General features: G+C 34.5%; 1 long non-coding RNA gene across 1 annotated transcript in view; it reads left to right on the plus strand.

Annotated features, from left to right (window-relative positions):
- The window catches only part of LOC134808086 (uncharacterized), a 47330-nt gene extending 43093 nt beyond the window's left edge, over nt 1–4237 (plus strand). Inside the window, exon 3 of the long non-coding RNA XR_010150284.1 lies at nt 4129–4237. This is a non-coding gene — a long non-coding RNA (uncharacterized LOC134808086). The remainder of the gene's footprint in view (nt 1–4128) is intronic.
- The last annotated feature ends 16622 nt before the right edge of the window (nt 4238–20859 follow it).

The raw sequence follows: 20859 nt of genomic DNA on the forward strand, positions 1-20859 counted from the left end.
TGAGCTGAGATCACGCCACTGCACTCTATCCTGAACAACAGAGTGAGGCTCTGTCTCAAAAAAAAAAAAAAGTAAAAAATTAAGTACAATGAATAGGACAATTGTTCTGGGTAAACTTTTTGTGTAAGTTGTCATGTCCAATTAAGGAAGGGTTGTAATACAGGGAAATGTGTTTCTAAAATTGTGAAATTGTTCTTATCTATAAATGCCCATATCTGATAGTTCAGTATTTCTTGCTTTTTAGGGTTTTACTAAAGTTCTAGGTTTCTAGGTAACATGTAATTCTGTATACAAAATGTTCCACAAAGGGTTATGTTACTAGTGAAAAAAAAAAAGAAAAATTTTGTCTAATTCAGAAGTTGTCTAAAAGTTAGTTCAAATTACAGATTTGAAAAGGTTATTTATGCAACAATGTAGTAAGGAACCATTAAGTAGGGGAGAAAGATGTGGAAAAGCTTAATAATAAAATATTCTTTAAAACCTGATAGAGAATTGAAAACATTTGGCTAATTAACATTTTCATAGTTAAACCTCTTAGTCTTGATTAAAGTAAAAAGTATTGTAAAAATGCTTTGGGAGTTTGGCAATTCTTTTTAAAATATAGTTAAACATGAAGCTGAATTTAGTGTGGAACCAAATTTCACATACAACGCTTGCATTGTTTCACATGGTGTTTACTGTTATGCATGGATAGTACTGGAGTACTTATTGGTCATGTGTCTAAAGTGGATTTCTTGATTGCACAGAATGTATAATGATATTGGTGAACTTAAAGATATTGAATTGTGTATCAGGAATAAAATATTCAGTATGTGGGTTTTCTAGGGCCCTAGGTAACACTGTAGCCTCCAGGGTAAATTGAGTAGGAAAATTTAGGGTTGGTTTTTTGTTCATTTGTTCCTGCTTCTAATTTTCATTTGTTTGCTGTTTATTCTCCTCTAGCTTTGCTTGTTTATCCATATATTTGAAACCATGATTCTTTTTAGTTTCTAGTGGGAGGCTTTTATTTGGTTCTGTGAATAGTTATTTTGTTTCCTGTGCATTTCTAGCAAGTCATCATTCATTCCATTTATTTGGAATTCCTAAGCTACCCTTGTCAGGCTGCAGAATTAATGGAACACACTAGTTTTTTATCCTTAAACTAACTTTTTGGATTTTAGGCTTCCAGATACTTTAAGTGTGTTGAGTATACTCTTACAAATAAATTTTGAGTCATATTTGTCTCTCTGCCTAGTTTTCTCCAAAATTTGTAAACCTTCTATGAATATTCTGAATTAATGGCAAAGTGTCTGTTTGCATACAGTCAAGTAGAGTTACCACAGCTGCTCAGGGAGAGAGAACCCAGAAACCTGACATGCCGGCAAAAGGGTAAGAATTTCTTACCAGTCAATCTCTGGCCTCTTTCTCTCTGTGCAAACTGTTAATCTCCTCTGTAAAGTTTTAAAGTAATTGCTTTAATAATAATAAGAGTTTAAATCAAATATTTTGTCAGAAAAGTGAAAAACTTAATGCTTTTTATTTAGTTCATGTGACTTGAGTAATCTTTGGGAAATAAAGATGGTTTTAAATATTATTGATAAAATACAATTGTCTTCAAAATGTAAACATGTGATCTAAGTTATGTTCAAATATTAGCTTTGCTAAATGCTTTACGGACATAAACTGCTTCTTTGGCTTTAGAAAATTGTTTAACTTGCCTGCTTTTCAGCTAGGTAAGGGCTGGGGACATCTGGAGTTAGCCATGCCTCTAGCTATGCTGGAAATAGTCAAACCTTATCGGAACATAACTTACTAGGTTTTACATTAAAGTTAAATTGCTAAGAGTCACCATTGTATCATGCAGTTAAGACTCCTAGAAACAGTTTTACAAGCAAGGTATGTAAAAACCATAGAATGTGTTTTTGTTGTTGTTGTTGTTGTTGTTTTTATAAAAGGTTATAAAAGCTTTTTATTTCTTTAAAATTTCTCAGTCACTATTTTGGCAAAGTAATTAATATGGTAATCTGGAATTCCAAAACCAAACTTCAGTTTCAAAATTATTTTTCCTAATGTCTGGCTTTCTGGATGGGTCAGAGGGCCCCTGAAAACATCCAGAAAAGAGTTAAACAATTATTTGACTTGTTTAGTTAAATAGGATTACCAAAATGATGTTCAATCTTCTTTAGGTTATATTTTTGTAAGTAATACTAATATATGTTCCAAAATTGTATCGGATTTCTAAAATTCTAATGTCTGAGTAATGAGCCATCAATTATTTTTAACATTTAACATGGTTATCATGCTAACCATTTTAACCATTTAACATGGTTATATTCTAAACCACAGAAATAACCAAATTTTCTTGTATAAAGCTACTAACCCAAGTAAAACAAAAGTTAATTAAATATCAAGAAAATACTTTCATGCTAAACCAGGTAATACTGAAATTGTTTAAAATAGTTTATATCCAATGCTTGATCTCATATTCTTGGGAAAACAATTAAAGCTTCAGACATATTTGGTCAATAGCTCCGCCATTTAAACATTTTATAAAGGGATTTCATGTAATTGTCACTTTCAATGCATGTTTTCTGGTTGTATAAAAGCTTTCCCATGCAAGAGGGCTGATGTGATAAGAGTAGATTATTATGCTACAGTGTATTTTCACCAGGTTAAAAACAAAACAAAAAAAAGCTTATGGTTTGAATCTTCTGGAAACATCAGAGAAAGACTGTCCTTGCCATCCGCACTACAACAAAACTTCAGGACCTTGAAATTTGAGTTCATAATCTCACAACTGAGAAAGGTCCCTCCATGCCCTTGGAGCTGTGCACCCATTGGAAACCTTAAGGTAAAACTAACCAGGGAAATTTCCCCCAAGAAGAGAATGGCATTCTTGAAATGAACAGCGTTTCCCAAGTTCACAAATTAAGACTTCTATTTTCATGAAACTCTTACCTTTGAATATTGTTTCTTGCTTATGCCTCTAAGAACATTAGAAGTGGAAAAGGGGTCTGCTATGTGCACTAATGGGGTATACTTTTATTTATTAAGGAGTTTGCAGCCGGCCTTATATATAGCTAATCTTATACTTTGATATAAAAGATGAAGGCCCAATGCAGGTAAGAAACTTTAATGGTACACATGTTGCCTCATAATCAGTCAAAAACAAAGCATTGGTTTACTTCCCTTAATCCACATCATTGATTAAAGAGAACATTGCCAAAAGGCCTTCACTCTTCTAAAAGGGCGTCATTTGTTAGGTCCATTTTCCATGGTTTAAAATTAAAGAAGCAATGATTAGAAATGTATCCCTTATGATAGGCTCTATAGCAAATTATATTGCAAAGTTACAATATAATTACACAACAGACTTTAAATTCTCTTGTGAAAGTTATGATAAATAATAGAATTGGCTGAACAGAGAAGTAACTGTGCAGCTGCTGGCATTTGTGGCCTATGGAGAAACACATCAAATGAAGATTATAGAAATTCCGTTGTAGGGGATTAACAAGGAGACTGCTTAGTTAAATGAGTAAACTCTATCTAGCTCATTCTTTGTTCTATTTGATTCTAGGAGGTTTAGTTTATGGGGTGTAAGGAGCATACTCCAAACTCTTGGTATTATTCTCCCAATAGTCAAAACAATAGTCTACCTGGTGCACTGTATTATCTCAAATGTTTTAAATGCTTGCATGCAGCCATCTGTAGAATGTCATAGGTCTCTCTTCAACTGGAAGAACAGGAGCTGAAAGAAATGTGCAACCATGAGGACTCTGTAACCTATACATGAGGCGCTGAGGCCAGACACCAAAAATGATGATGATAACTGTTAGTGGCGCTAAGGCCCTAAGTTTTGGTCACACTCTCACCTAAGTGAGAACCTGACCAAAAAGCCAGATTTTTTAAACAAAATTCTGGGAGGCCATTGTTTTGGACTAAGCTCATGCACTAGGCCCCAACAAACCAAGCCAAACCAAAATAGAGTCACTTGTGCTAAGACTTTAAGGAAACACATAGATTCTAGAACAAATCAGGTTTTGTTTTTTCTCCTGCAAATCTCTGTAATAAACATTTATGACAGCATAGGTATCCACCCACTGAAGTCCCCATTAAATCTTTTAACCAAACTCACTTCCTTTTGCCTAGAGACCATCAAGCTTCAGATGATCATGCAACAAAGGTTCCAGCCAGTTGCAGGTGAAGACACCACCTCCAGCAGTAAAGAAGCTACCCCACCTCCACTAGACAGAGCAGGGTGAGTTCCGTGATCCCCAGTAGTTAGGGACTATGCCCCAAGCTAGCATGAAGCAGTTACAGAAAAAAGACCATCAGTCCATCTGTCTCCCAGAAAGATTTATGGGGATCACATCTCTCGGGGGAGAGATGAGACAGGAAAATAGGGTCTGGAAGCAGGGAACGTAAGGCCAATTCACACTTTAGCTATAATAGAAAATATCCTCTCCATAGGGTGTACGCCATAAATGAATTTGTAACTTTACTTCGTCTTCTCCATTTACGTAGGATGTACCCAAAGTAATGAATGGAATCCTCTAGGGGGTATTTAAACTCCCCAAAATTCTTGAATGGTGCCTTTGAGCCCATTTGCTCAGGCCTGCTCCCACACTGTGGAGTCTACTTTCATTTTCATTGAAACCCTTCATTCCTTCCTTGCTTTGTTTGTGCATTTTGTCCAATTCTTTGTTCAGGACGCCAAGAACCTGGACACTTTCTACCAATAACAAAATCAAAAACAATGCCATTATTAATCCAACAAAAACAAAGTAATTCTGAAAGAGTATTATTCTCCACTTAGAAACGTACAACATACATTGCCAGAAAATGCAAATGTTGACTTGCTTTAACCCCAAGTTAATTCAATTGAAAAAATAATAAAGGAAAATAGTGCAACTATCAAAAGGTAAATTTGATTAGTTATTTTTAATTTGACAAGTTGTACATTTATTATTTAATAATATAGAAGTGAAGTTTATAATTAAGAGCCAAATGAGCAGAGCTGAAAATTAGAGAGAGGTGGGGCAAATAATGTTCTTTTTTCAACATAAACTTTTAAGTACTATTTGAGTTACTTTGATAAATTGGTTATATATATGTATACATATATGTATATATGTGTATATATGTATACATATATGTATATATGTGTATATATGTATACATATATGTATATATGTGTATATATGTATACATATATGTATATATGTGTATATATGTATACATATATGTATATGTGTACATATATGTATATGTGTGTATATATGTATACATATATGTATATGTGTGTATATATGTATACATATATGTATATGTGTGTATATATGTATATAAGTGTATATGTGTGTATATATGTACATATGTATATATATATTTAAAGTGATTAATATCAAATATATATATCTGTATCCAAATATAACTATATGTAATTTTGTACATATATATGTGGACACATATGCACAGGTTCATACACACACATAAACACATATACAGAAACACACATGTTTACAAACATACACCAATGCTGAAAGGTATATACTTTTCACTGTTGGAATTGTTATTTATGATGGTTTTGTTTCTATAACACCCAGCCAGGCTGGCAGCTGCTGTTTGAATTTGCAGAAGTGAAAGTTCATCATGATATGGATCTTCTTTGTTCTGCCCTCAGTCATTTGTGTGGCCCTTTTAGTTATGCAAATATGGGGCAAGTAAAAACTCATTGTCCTGAGATTAGGATATAACAAAACTTTTTTTTTTTTCTCATGTGATTTAGCAAGAAACACCCCTATGCAGAGCTCAGAGTTAGATAGAGACTGAATCTATTTGCATAGTAACTCTCGAGACATTCTTGTCCAGGGACCAAGCAAGAAATTGCAAGTCTCAAATAAAAGTTTTGTTGATGAGAAGAAAAATCTAGACAAGTTATTTACCCTTAATATCCTAAGAGTTTGTTGGTTGGAACTGATTTTGGCCCTGTTTATGGCTAATGCTAGAAGCTCTTCCAGATTACTGGCCCACGGGTAACAATGTTAGAACTTAAAGAGTTAGCTAAAATGAACTGTTAATATAACCTTGGTGCTCAGCTTGAAATCATAATTGGGAGTTCCAAATTGTGAAACAATGTTATGCCAGCAGTGTTAACAAATGCCACCCATTGATGTGTGCAGAATGAATCTCCAAAAGCTCCCTTGTGTGGCTGCAAGAAATAACAGCAGTGGTGAACCAATTAAGATTCTACTTCTTGGGCTAGGAACAGTGGCTCACACCTGTAATCCCAGCACTTTGGGAGGCAAAGGCAGGAAGATCACTTGAGGCCAGGAGTTCGAGACCTGCCTGGCAAACATGAAGAAAACCTGTCTCTACTAAAAATACAAAAAAATTAGCCGAGTGTGGTGGCGGGCACCTGTAATCCCAGTTATTGAGGAGGCTAAGGCACAAGATTCACTTGAACCTGGGAGGTGGATGTTGCGGCAAGGCAAGATAGCACCAATGCAATCCAGCCTGGGCAACAGAGTGAGACTCTGTCTCAAAAAAAAAAAAAGAAAAAGAAAAAAGGAAGAAGATAGATTCACTTCTCTCAGTCTGGCAATCAGAAAAGAGAAAAAAATTCTTTCCCTCTACCATGAATAACTGATAGGGTCTTTGCTCAACTTGAGGTGGTAGAGAGGCCTCAAGAAAACGATTGTGAAATTTCTGCTAACAGGCATTGTGGGAATAGAAGTTAACAGAAAAAAATGAAAATTAATTGAAAAAATAAATGATATGAGTGCATGTGTAATTTGATAGGGTAGATTCCATTATTTACATATATGAAAACGTATAGTCATTCATTCCTTTGTTCTTTATGTCAATTTATCCTATATAGCTACCACTTTAGCAACTCAAGTATATAGACATTCCATGGATATTGTTCTTGTTCCAAGTCATAAATTTCTGAAATGTCTTCCTTAATACCACTGACTCTCCTTTCTTCTAATGACAATAGTCAATCTTGGATCCTCTTTCTAACTCAGAGTCAGCAATTTTTTTCTATAAAGGGTCAAATAGTAAACATTTTATGCTTTTTATCTATAAGGTGTCCGTTGCAACCACTCAACCTTCCATTTTAGCAGAAAAACAGCCATAGATAATTGTAAATAACTAGGCATAGCTGTGTTCCAAGGAAATTTTAATTAAAAAACAGATGTCTGGTCACATCAGATTTGGCCTGTGAACCGCTGTTTGTAAGACGTAAAAGGCTCATAGGAAATTTTCTTCCAAGCCTGGAAGGAGCATATCTTACTGTCACCCATATATCACTGGCCAGAAATCCCAATTGCAGGAGAAACTGAGAAATGTACTCTTCTTGTGTGTCCCAAAGTAGGAAACAGGATTAGAGGGCATCCAGCCAGTCACTGCCACTAAATTTAGTTGAAACTGCTTGTCTACAGTGTCATTATTTCTAAAGATAATTTGGGGACCTATAACTATTTGAAATTTGTAATAACCTCTGGTGTTTGTGGACATAATTTTTTGTTTTATTCAACAGAAATTAAACTTAGTATCTTCCTAAGATACAAGCATGATATAAAGCACCTTTTTTTTTTTTTTTGAGATGGGGTCTCACTCTGTCACCCAAGTTGGAGTGCAGTGGAACAATTTCAGCTCACTGCAGCCTCTGTCTCCCAGGTTCAAGAAATCTGAGTCAACATAAAATAATTTAAACTCAAGACTTCAAAAATATTAAAAAAACAAAACAAATCTATAAGAAAGTTGAAAGTTTCAAAACAAGATTAGCCAAAAATAGGAAGGTTCTTTATGACTAAGATTTTCTTGGGGAAGATGGGCAGCAAGGATGCTGATTAACACTTCTATTACCAACACCAAAGATTGCAAGGTCAAACAAATAATAAAGAAAAGAGAAAGACAACAACAGATAAGAAAATTAAATCTCTGCCTTCTTGTGACCATTATTTTAATAATTACTAGAGTATTAATTAAGCTCTTGTGTCTGGGGACCACATTACATAGATTGATAGAAAAGCTTACGTATCATGGAAAAAAAGTTCTAATCCTTAGTTCACCTTAAACTCTCCTGTATACATCTGGATCCTGCATGTGCTCATTTGGATCAAAAGATGTCGCAGCTTAAAAGAGTGTGTGTTACATCCTGAATAGCAGCTGTAGATGTCTGAGATCTATTCTAGTTAGGCAGCTTCCCTCAAAAATAAAACATGGGATGAGAGCTTCTCACCACGCACTCATTAAAAGGTAAACTTTCTTGGGCTGAGAGTCACGTCAATCATCGTTTTCCTGCGAACCCAAAGCTGCCTTTTTCTCTGTTAGAAGCTGTTATCATCTTCAAAGCCATATCAAAACAGTGTTTGTTCTGTGCTTTGATTTCACCCACATGGTGAATTCAAAGAAGACTTGAGAGTGCAAAGAGACTATTTCAGATGTTTGAGCATTTGTCTCTCCATGTTTGTAAACGTGATTTAAGTGCCTGATGTCTAATAAAACCCTTTAAATGTAGTGGAATTTTTTTTTATCAAAACATTCCACCTTCTGTGTTTCAAATGTATGTATTCCTGAGATCTTCTAATCTTAAATATAAAACCCCTTAAGGTTTGTATAATGGCAATATAATGGCAATTCACCTCAGAGTTAATTTTCCTTTTTACCCTGATGCAGTCCAACACAAACAAAAAAGCTCTTTTTGAATGACAATTTATAAATATCTGGCACAAATAACCAATTTTTCTTTGGGAAAAGAAAAGTCATTAGGAACATAATGTTATAAGGTGCATTTTGCACTGAGGATATTTGACACCATTCACCAGAGATAAACAGATGTATGTGATTTACATATGAAAACCTATCAGATAATGCAAAAATTTGTATGTGAAATGCTTCATTCACTGAATTAGCCTATGGTAATCTCTCATTATATGAAAAAGAAAACGATTACTAAAAATGTCTAAATAAATATTAATGTGGTTATATTGTTTTTAAATACATAAAATATTTAAATAGAACAACATGCAGGGAGAATCATTTAAAGGTACAGTTGCTATTTTTACTTTAAAGAGCAAATAAAGAAGATACAAAATTAAATTTGGTGATGAGCTGAAAAACATGATTTCAAAACATTGTCTCTTGCTGGATCATTTTAAATGATGGGAAAGAAGAAAAAACTGATAAACAAATGAATATGCTAAACATGAGAAACATTTTATTTCTTGACTGAGTTAAAGCAATTGTGAATATGCTCAAATTTTGATAACAATGTTCCTTCTCTGCTGAGGTCAGAATGGTACCAAGTTTTTGGTAGATAGTGATTCTGTCTTTTAAATACATTTTTCCCTTTTCCAGTAGCTAGCAACATTTTTACGTGTTTAAAAAAATCAGATAGCACAAAAACTGAAATAGTTTTGAACAAAGCATTTCATTCACAACAAATTCCTCAAAAGAAAAGTACAATTTGCCAATATGATATCATTTATTATGTCCTAAATGAAGGCATTGCCCTCTAGCTATTTACTAACCACGTAAGTGGTAGAGCAAAGATGACACAGGATTTTTCTCAGTAACGTTGCCAGCTGGAGACCTCTGACCGGTGACGCCCCTGCCCAGGCAGATGGTGGAACATTTACAACTCTGTCAACCCCATTGCCCCACTCCAGCCCACGACTCTGGGGCTGTCTTGGCCCTGCTGCTGTTTCCCATCATGTGGGGCAGCTTCCTTCCACTGGTAGAGAGCAGAGGACCACAGTGTTACTGCCCTCTTTACACCCACATTTGGTGGGTCCCAAACTCTTGTCTCACATCCAAGAAGAATGAAGAAATGCTGACAGTTGAAGGGTGAGGAGGGTGGAGAAGAATTTTATTGAGCAACAAAACAGCTCTCAGTGGAGAGGGCATGTGAGGGTAGTCCCCACCTGAAGTTGGGTGGATTCTCTCCCAGTGTGGCTGGATCCAGGGTTTTTATGGGCTCAGAATGGGGGTGCATGCTGATTGGTTTGTGAGTATGCAAAAAAAAAAAAAAAGCTAAAACAAAAGCACCACTCAAAGGTGGGTACAACAGTGTAGCAAACCAATTAGGGAAGGATAGGTGTATGTAAAATAGGTGAAGGGTGGGGATCAATCAGAGGAAAACATGCCAAACAGGAAGAGAGGTTCTCAATCTGGTCCATGAACTTACCCAAGATTTGTAGCTTGGCTTCCAGCTGTCTTTGACTTGAAGGTGGGATTTCACTGGGGACCCTCCCATCTCTGCCTAGGGTTTTTCTGCCTCCTGTTGCTATCAAAGACACATAGGAAGCAAATTAGAATGGTAAATGTATTATAAAAAAGTAACAGTTATTATTGATAAATTGTCCGTATTTTTAAGAGATGCACAGCAAAAGATGTCAGGTGAGAGATAATCTCTGGGATTTGTTTTATGTAACTCACCAAAAACGAACACGGCAGAAATCAAGAGAGAGAAAGTAATAGTGAGAGAGCCACAACTGTAGGAGTTAGAGAATAATGGCAGCAAAATTTTGATTAAAGGCTGAATCTGGTAACAGGTAAAGAGATCTTCATTTACCCTCCTCTCTACTTTGGTGCTCTTTGAAACTTTCATGTAACAAAATGTTTTTTAAAAGTTGTACTATCATCTGTCAGATGTACTAAAGTATATAGTTAGTATATCCCTTCAATTATTTGAAAGAGAAGTGTTGTTCAGCCTGGTTCGTAAACATCTCTTTAGAAGTAAAGTCTATAACCTTTACTGTGCCATGTTTTATTTATTTATTTTTTTTTTGAGATGGAGTTTCACTCTTGTTGCCCAGGCTGGAGTGCAATGGCATGATCTCCGCTCACCACAACCTCTACCTCCCAGGTTCAAGCGATTCTCCTGCCTCAGCCTCATGATAAACTGGGACTACAGGCATGCGCCACCACACCCAGCTAATTTTGTGTTTTTATTAGAGACAAGGTTTCTCCATGTGCTCAGGCTGGTCTCAAACTCCTGACCTCAGCTGATCCACCCACCTCAGCCTCCCAAAGTGCTGGGATTACAGGCTTGAGTCACCACCCCCAGCCAGTGTACCACATATTTTTACGATGGACAATAAACTAGTAATGCTGATGAAAGCACTGTGGGGTTTCTTAAATTTGCTCTACACTGCCCCGCCCCTCCCCCACTTCCCTCCTCCCTCAGTAAAAATAGGCTATAATGATGTGTAAATTAGCCAAGTCTCCACCTTACCCTTGTTTTAATACTGTTTTATTAATGTATGCGAGTAAGAGAGGAGGAAGGCCTATACTTATGTATACAGATGTGGGAGCAGAGACTCATTATTTCCTTAGATAATCTCTTTATATATAAAAAGTTGCCTTCTCTCAACATTGACTAGCAAAGATATCCATTCTCCTTTATTTGCTAGGCATATATATATGTAAAAATCATTAATGATTTTATTTTGGATTATATCCAAATTTGTCATATCTGTTACTTTATTGTGTTTGGAAGTACTATTTCAATTGTAAGATCGTATTAAGTATCAACTCTAGGATTGCTTTTCCCAAACTTAAAGCCCTTTTATGACCATAAATATGTTATAGAAGAGTCAGTAATGCCTCTTGGTTCTTAAATATTGACTCCTGTAAGATGTCATTAATCTGTACTAATTGGAGAAAGCTTAATCTCAATTAAGAAAAAAAGTGTAAAGGTATATTATTTTAAAAAGGAACAGAGTTCTATTATTTCAAGTACGTACATTAACTCACATTAAACTAACAAAGTGTTATCCAATACACATCCTTGACTTGATTTAATGGTTTGTAATTAGCATATCAATTGTGTGGAAATGGATCCTTCTAAAGTGCTTGAGGGTGCTTAGAAAGTTTGTTCTACTAAGTATTTTCAAGGATCCTCTTGCAATCTTATTTACATTATTAATTTACTCTCTTTAAAAAGAAAGAAATGTATCAAGGCAAAAATAACATTCCTGGCAGCTTATGGTCAACTAATGAATTCTGTATTAGTGAAATACAAATTGTTAGAGTTTTGTCTGTTATTTATACCCTAATTATCATCTCAAAATTTTGCTCAAGTTTGATGTATTTTTCTCCATCTGTAAAGGTGATTTACTAATGGTATAGAAGATATCTCATACTGAATCTGTTATTTTCCTAGTAGAATGGCTTTAGGTGATTTCCTTGCAAGCAGCGCATATTATTTGAGAGATGGTTAGTCATTAGATGACATATCATTATATAAAATACCAGAGATACTGAAAAACAGGGAACTGTATTTGAATTCTGCCCTTCCAAAGAATTTATATTAATGCCTGTTACATTGTCTGGTGTATTAAGTTAATACATATATATTGGAAAACTAATACACTTTTAGTTTCCAGACCAGAAAAAACTCATGAATCATTTTCTATCATGCTTGTATTTGCTAATCTGTCATTCAATGTAGTATACGTTCTTTTTAATTTTATTTTGTACTTCATTCTACTTAAAAAAAAAAAAAATTCAGCTGGGCGCGGTGGCTCATGCCTGTAATCCCAGCACTTTGGGAGGCTGACGCAGGCAGATCACGAGGTCAGGAGCTCGAGACCAGCCTGACCAACAGGTGAAACACCAACTCTACTAAAAATACAAAAAAAAAAAAAAAAAACAAATTAGCTGGGGGTGGTGGCAGGTGCCTGTAATCCCACCTACTCAGGAGGCCGAGGCAGGAGAATCACCTGAACCCGGGAGGCGGAGGTTGCAGTGAGCCAAGCTCACACCACTGCACTCCAGCCTGGGCAACAGAGCGAGACTCAGTCTCAAAAAGTAAATAAATAAATAAATAATTCAAGTAGTTTTAAATATAAACTAGAAGGTTAAAGTCAGCTAATTCTCAATAAGTGAGAGAGAGAAGTAAAACTGGATTTCAACATTGGAAGGAAGATTTTCATTTACATCTATTAACTTCTTTGAGGTAAGGCAGGTTTAACTTAATTATTTATGAGCCTTTCTTAATAAGCATCTAACATCAATCTTGGCTTCTCAATAACGACAGATACTATAGCCATAGAATTGCCTGTTCTTTGGATTTACAGCCTTTGTTTAGAGTTTTTCTTAAGTTTTGCATGATTACCCTCTTTCAAACTGTCTATTCTTATTCTCTCCTCATCGACTAATGAGAATAATTGATGGTTGTCTTCTATCACCTCTTTATGTATTTGTAGATAAATATCATATTATCCCTTTAGTATACTCATTTGACAGACGTGCCCTGTTCTTTTAACCTTTCCTCATAGTTCTTATTTTTCAAACATTTCATCAACCCTTTCTTCTGAACTCTTCAGTTTGTCCATGTTTTTTCCCAAATGTGTCACTACTGTATATATATTTATGTGCATGTGTGTGATAATGAATAATGCCCTAAGGTAAGTACCGTTTAATCTGCGCTTTCTTTCCAGTGAATATGATTATGTGTATTCATATATTTGTTATTCTTTTAGTTTCTTTTATGCTAATTTGTTTTCCTGTTTGAAACATTTATATTCAAGTTAACAAATTTAGTTATGGAAATATTGAGCAATAAATAAGTATAAAGTGTGGTAGATCCAAACTTTATATCTTTTTTGCTCTTCTGACCTACTTATAAGTAGAAAACACTACTTTTGGACAAAATACTTATATGTAGAATTTTTCCTGTTTTGAATTTATATGTTAACAACTGATGGAATTAAATGATCCTTATTTAGCTCTTCACTGCCACAGAGCAATTCTCAGCACTTTTAAATAATTTATTGAATGTTTTGTTGCAGAGCTTCTATGTTCTCAAAATTACATAAATCATATAATTGAGAGAAGAGATGCATGAATTTAGTTTTTCTAAAGAAAATGTATGTGCCTATTGTATAACACAAAGGTGTCATGGCAATATGATACTAACAACAATTTTACTGAGTATTTAGTTAAGCAAAGAAAAAAATCAAATGTCTTCTTAATTTGCACTTCTTACATTTATTTTGATTGCACACGTTTGAGAATGAAGTTTGAGACCAAAAACATTCCTTTACCAAAATAATATGTTCTGATTAAATTACGTGGGGAGAAATACAATTATAATTGATGCTCAGCTTCATTTTAATACACATGACCCCTCCCTGCAAAAGAAAAAGTATTGATATTTCAAAATATGTTGCTTCTTTCCTGAAATAACTCAAAAACCCCAAAACAAAATTTCTTTAAGAAATATTGACCCTCTGACAATTGAGGCAATTTATAATGATCCCTCCAAGTGTTTATGGAGAGAATTTTGGAATCAATATTATGATGAATAAGGAACCATGTAAATCAGCTTATGTTTTGGAATACCTATACAGACAGTGGTTGGAGAACATGGTTCTTCAAGTTATAGATTCAGGTTCTTTTTTGCCCTCAAATGTTTGTTTAAATTCATGCCTTAAAAACTGAAATTGCTAAAATGATTGTTTTATCCATCTGTATTATACCTAGTGGGTTATGTTAAAATATAAATATTCAAAAAGGTAAATATGACTCTTGGCTTAGTCCATTGAGCTGCTTTAACAAAATACAGATGGACTTACGATGGCATTACATTTCAATAAACTTATAAGTTGAAAAAATCATGCTAAAATGCATTTAATACACTTACCAAACATTATATCTTAGCCTGCTACCGTTAAATGTGCTCAGAAAACTTGTACTAGCTTATAGTTGAGCAAAATTATCTAAAGCAAAGCCTTTTAAAAAATAATACAGTATTAAATGTCTCATGTAATTTTTGAACACTTTACTAAAAGTAAAAAACAGAACAGTTATATGAGTACTCATATTTAGTAAGGTTTCTACAGAATGCATATCTCTTTGCACAATCGTAGAGTCAAAAATTTAAGTCAAACTATTGTAAATCAGAGCTCATCTCACCATAAACTGGGTATTTTATAAACAACAGAAGTTTATTTCTCAGAGTTCTGGAAGTTGGGAAGTTTAAGATCAAGATTCAGTGACTGGTAAGAATGTGCTTTCTCAAAAATGGCACCTTTTTGCTGTGTTCTCACATGGTGGAAAGGTCAAGGCAGTTCTTTGGGGTCTTTTTCATTAAGGTGCTAATCCCATTCTTAAGGGCTCCTTTATGTCCTAATCACCTCCCCAAAAGTCCCACCTTCTAATACCATCACCTTGGAAGTTAGATTTCAACATACAATTTTGGGGGGACCCTCATATTTAGACCATAGCAACTCTCATACAAATATAAATTTAGCACAAAAAAAAACAGACTTTAGTCAACTCCTTAATTAATGAAGGAACCAGTAAGCTATTAAAAGAAGTTCAAAGATTTTGAGGATTATATGTGTGTGCATGCATGTGTGTAAGATCAGAAACACTAACGGATGCAAAACTGATTAATATTTTAAGGGTCTATTAAATGTAGTGTTTGGGGTCATAATTTTTTAATGTGTTAGTTTTTCTGTATTTTAATATTGTTTTATTTAATTGACAAATAATAATTGTACATATTCACAGGGCAGAAAGTGATGTTTGATGCACAAATGTATAGCGATCAGATCAGGATAATTGGCCATATCCACAATTTCAAACATTTATCATTTCTTTGCTTTTGGAACATTCAATATCTCCCTGTTAACTACTTGAAACTTTGTATTTATTGTTAACTATACTCATCCTACGGTGGCATAGAACACTAGAACTTATTCCTCCTATCTAGTTGTAATTTCATATCCTTTAACAAATCTTTTCTTATTCCTTGTTTTCTCCTAGTAGAACGCTTGTAGTTTCGTCTGTTCTACTTTTTCCTTCCATGAGATCCACATTTTTTAGCTTTCAGGTAAAAGCAAGAACATGCAATTTTTGACCTCTTGTTTATGGCTTATTTCACTAAATGTAATGTTCTCCAATTCCATGCATTTTGCCACAATTGAAAGAATTTCATTATTTCTTTTAATGACTGACTTGTATTTCATAATGTATATTTACCAATTTCTTTATTCATTTATTTGTTTTTGAACACCTAGGTTGATGCCATCTCTTGGCTATTGTGAATAGTGTTGCAATAAACATGGAGGTGCAAATGTGTCTTTAATATAATGATTTCCTTTCCTTTGAATAGATTTCCAGTAGTGGGATTGCTGGGTCATATGGTATTTCTATTTGTAATTTTTTGAGAAACCTTCATATTGTTCTTCATAGTAGCTATACTAGTTTACATTCCCATCAACAGTGTCTAAGAGTTCCCTTTTCTCGCTATCCTTGCCAGAATTTGCTATTTTTGGTCTTTTTGATAATACCAATTCGTTCTAGCTGAGGTGAGATGATACCTCATTGTGGTTTTGATTTGCATTTCCTTGAATATTAGTGATGTTTAGCATTTTAAAAATATATTTATTGGCCATTTATATATTTTATTAAGAAATGTGTGTTCAGATCACTTGCCCATTTTTTCATCGGAGATTTTTTGCTGTTGAAATGTTTGAATTATTTGTACATTCTGGACATTAATGCCCTGGTAAATGAGTAGTTTAAAAATATTTTTTTCCCATTCAAGAGGTTGTCTTTTCACTCTGTTGATTATTTCCTTTGCTGTGCAGAAGCTTTTTAGTTTGATATAATTCCATTTGTTTATTTTTGCTTTTGTTGCCTGTGTTTTCGAGGTCTTATTCATAAAATCTTTTCCCAGACCAATGTCCTGAAGTGTTTCCAATATATTTTTGTCTGTTAGTTTGAGCATTTCAGGTCTTATAGTTAGGTATTTGATCCATTTTGAGTTGTTTTTTTGTATAGGGTTAGAAGTGGGAGTCTAATTTCATTGTTTTGTGTATAGTTATCCTCTTTTCCCAGAAGCATTCATTGAAGAGACTGTCTTTGCCCCAGTGAATGCTGTTGGCACTTTTGTCAAAAATCAGTTAGATGGAGATATTTGGATTAATTTCTGGGTTTGCTATCCTGTTTCACTGGTCTGTATGTCTATTTTTATGTCAGTGTGTTGCTGTGGGTTACTTCAGCTTTGCAGTATATTTTGAAGTCTGGTAGTGTGACACCTTCAGCTTTGTTCTTTTCACTGAGAATTGCTTTGGCTCTTTGGGGTCTTTTGTGACTCCACAAAAATTTTGGACAGTTTATTTTATTTCCGTGAAGAATGTTATTGGTATTTCATAAGGCTTATCTTGAATCTGTAGGCTGCTTTGGGTAGTATTGCCATTTTAATGATATTGTTTCTTCAGATCCATAGGAAGAGCATGGGATGTCTTTCCATTTGTTTGTACCCTCTTTAATTTATTTAATCAGTGTTTTGTAGTTTTTCCTATAGAGATTTTTGCCTCTTTTGTTAAATATATTCCTAGTTATTTTATTATTTGTGTAGCTATTATAGACAGAATTCCTTCTTGATTTCTTTTTTAGCTAGTTCACTGTTCATATGTAGAAGCATTACTGACTTTTGTTTATTAATCTTGTATTCTGCAACTTGACTGAACTTGTTTATCAGTTTCGAGAGTAATTTGGTAGGGTCCTTAGGATTTTCATATAGAAGATCATGTTGTCTATAAAGAGGGAAAATTTGACTTCCTCTTTTTCAGTTTGGATGCATTTTACTTTTTTCTCTTGCCTAATTGTTCTGGTTAGGACTTCCAGTACTAAGTTAAGTAACAGTGGTAAAAGTGGCATCCTTGCCTTGTTCAGATTCTGAAAGCTTTTTCCCCATTCAGTAAGATATTAGGTGTTGATTTGTCATACATGGCATTTTTTACATTGAGGTACTTTTCTTCTATAGTTAATTCATTAAAAGTTTTTATCATGAAAGATGTTGAATTTTATTAAAAGCCTTTTCTGCATCTATTGAGATGATCAATGTGAAGGTTTTTGTCCTTCATCTCAGTGATGTTATGTATGTCATTTATTGACTTGCATATGTTGAACCATCCTTTCATTGATTGTCTTTTCAGCATGTTGTTGGATTTTGTTTGCTAGTATTTCGTTGAGGCTTTCTGCATCTATTTTTATCATTTTGTGTTCTTATCTGGCTTAAGTAGCAGGATTATTCTGGCCTTGTAGAATGAGTTAGGAAGAATTTCCTCTGCTTCAATATTTTGGAATAGTTTAAGAAGAATTGGTATTAATTCTTCTTTAAAAGTTTGGTACAATTCAGCCTGTGAAGCCATCCAGTCCAGAACTTTTCTTTGTTGGCAGACTTTTTATTACTGCTTCAATATCATTACATGTTACTGGCCTGTGCAGGTTTTCCATTTCTTCCTGGTTCAATCTTGGTACATTGTGTGTATCCAGGAATGCAATCCATTTCCTTTAGGTTTTCAAATTTATTGGCATATAGTTGTTAATAATAGTCTCTAATGATCCTTTATATTACTGTGATATCCATTGTAATGTTTCTTTTTTGTTTGTTTCTGATTTTATTTATTTGGGTCTTCTCTCTTAGTCTAGTTAACTTTTACAGGATAGAAATCAATTGTTTCGCTCTTGGACAAAATTCATTTGCATTTATATAGATAAAAATTACTTGCATTACTATCAGTTTCCTACAGCTTGATTTGTGGAGCTGGCCCCACAGAGATAGAAACTAACCTAGTTAATAGAAAGATGATCAAAAGTACACATATATAGAGCCATATAATTCCCAGAGAATTCAATAGCAAATGCCAAGTGCTCCACTGAAAGGACACCCAGTACTTTTTTTCTTCTTTTCTTCTTTTGCCTATTTTCTTACCCTGGACAATGTTTCAAGCAGTTGTCATATACATAATAGGACTATGCAAAATAATTCTATGTTTAATAATCCCCATCCACTCCCTTTCCGAAAACTTTTCTTCATTTAAAGTGGAAAGTAGTTTGGCATAAGATTTCAGAACCAGAGGCATTTTGTATGATTCTATATTGTTTTTTTTTCTCTCTCTCTCTGTGTCATTTTTTTCTTTTTGCTGTTCTCACAATAAAATTATGTTGAGCAAATTACTCTTTATGACTTTCCATTGAGTTCATCCTATGTGTCTCGATATCTTCACCCACCTCTCTATCTGATGAATGATATTCCTGAATTATGTTTTGCTTCTTGCTGTACCAGTCAGCGGCATCAATTTGGAAATCCTAGAAAATTAAAATATCATTTCCTACAATTCTTATTTATGCTATAAGTTAAATGTTCTCTGGGATCAGACATATGACCAGTGTCTAAAAATTTATCCCATACATTTCTATATCATTATTTTATATTTTCTTTTTATACCTCTTACCACTTTTCCCCTCTAACCATCATAGCCACCTTTAACTCCCCGAAATGTGCTATTGGCTTATCTACTCCTACAATTGGGAAACTGATTCAGAGTAATAGCTTAAATTCAGCTAAATCCAACCTATAATCCTGCTCGGGCTTATGTTCCTGTTACATTTTCCTACTTTCTTTATATTGCAGAAAGTCTCTTATAACCATTGAATCTTATAGCTAAATAAAACTAGCGGAAAGTTAGCCTACACACTTAATAAATAGCAATCACTAACATCTTTTGTGGTAGGCAGAATAATGACTACCCACCTCAAAGATTTCCACATCCAAATTCCCAGAACCTGTGACTATGCTAACTTTTGTACAAAAGAGACATTACAGATGTGATTGAACTAAAAGTTTTGAGATGGAGAGATTATCCTAGATTACCCAGGGCTGTTCAATGCAATCACAAGACTCTTGAAAAGAAAAGAAGGTAGGAGAGTCAGAGTCAGAAAAGAAGACAAAAGTAAAGGGGTGTGTGTGTGGATGTGTGTGTGTGAGAGAGAGAGAGAGAGAGAAAGAGAGAGAGATTTGAAGATGGAACTTTTGGAGAGGAAATAATTCTTCTCTACCCGTTCAGTGTCTCCAGCTGGGCTAGAGGTAACCTGACATAAAATAGATTAACAGGAGAAAAGCATACAAGTTTTAATACATTTTTACATGTACTTGAAAGCCTTCACAACAGAATGAATACCTGAAAAAGTGATTAGAGCATAAAGTTCTTATAACTTTTAGATAAATGATAAGTTTATGAAGAAATAAGAGGACAAAGGAGTTGGGGTGAAGGGTAGTGAATTATGAGGAATTGGCTAGGAGATGTATGAAGTGATGGGGCTAGGGTAAGATCAGGGTTATTTTAGTAAGTGTGTTTATATACATCCCCCTCAGCCTCAACCCTCAGTCTTTGGTGATTGCATGGTCTCTTCTCAGTACGCCTTTCTAATGGGAAGTTTTATGGCCTGTTCTTAGGCATAAAGAAAGAGATCAAAGAGCCTGTCCCGTATCTACTGTTTCTCAAGTGACTTCAGCTAAAAATCAAAATGCCAAAACAGCACATTTTGGGATGGCATGTCCTTAGCTCTTCACTACCTTACACTGCCAGCCTTGAAGTTGGAGGACAAGGTCATGAGTCAAGGAATGCAAGGAGGCTCTAGAAGCTGGAAAATGTAAGGAAACAAATTTTCTCCCACTATCTCCAGAAGGAACACAGCCCTGCCATTACTGGATGCTCTTTTAAGCCACCAAGTTTGTGGTCGTTTGTTAGGGCTGTAATAAGAAACTGATACTGTGGTCAAAAATTTGAACACATATAGTAATAAGAAATCACCATTTTCTAAAGCAGTGTGTTCCATTATGTCTACGTTTACAGGAAATTATTTAAATTGAGCTGAATTCTGATGTAAATGTTAAACTTTTTCCTAAATTGGCAACTACCCACTTGATGTCATTAACTTCACACCCAATGCCTGCACCTTTCCAGAGTGCTGCTATTTTGTGTGTCTTACCATTGTTTTCTCAGCCTTCCAATTCAAAACAAAACAAAACAAAAACTTCTATGTTTGTAATTTTTTCTTGTAAGA

Source organism: Pan troglodytes, chromosome 13, assembly GCF_028858775.2.
Source record: "Pan troglodytes isolate AG18354 chromosome 13, NHGRI_mPanTro3-v2.0_pri, whole genome shotgun sequence".
NCBI lineage: Eukaryota > Metazoa > Chordata > Mammalia > Primates > Hominidae > Pan > Pan troglodytes.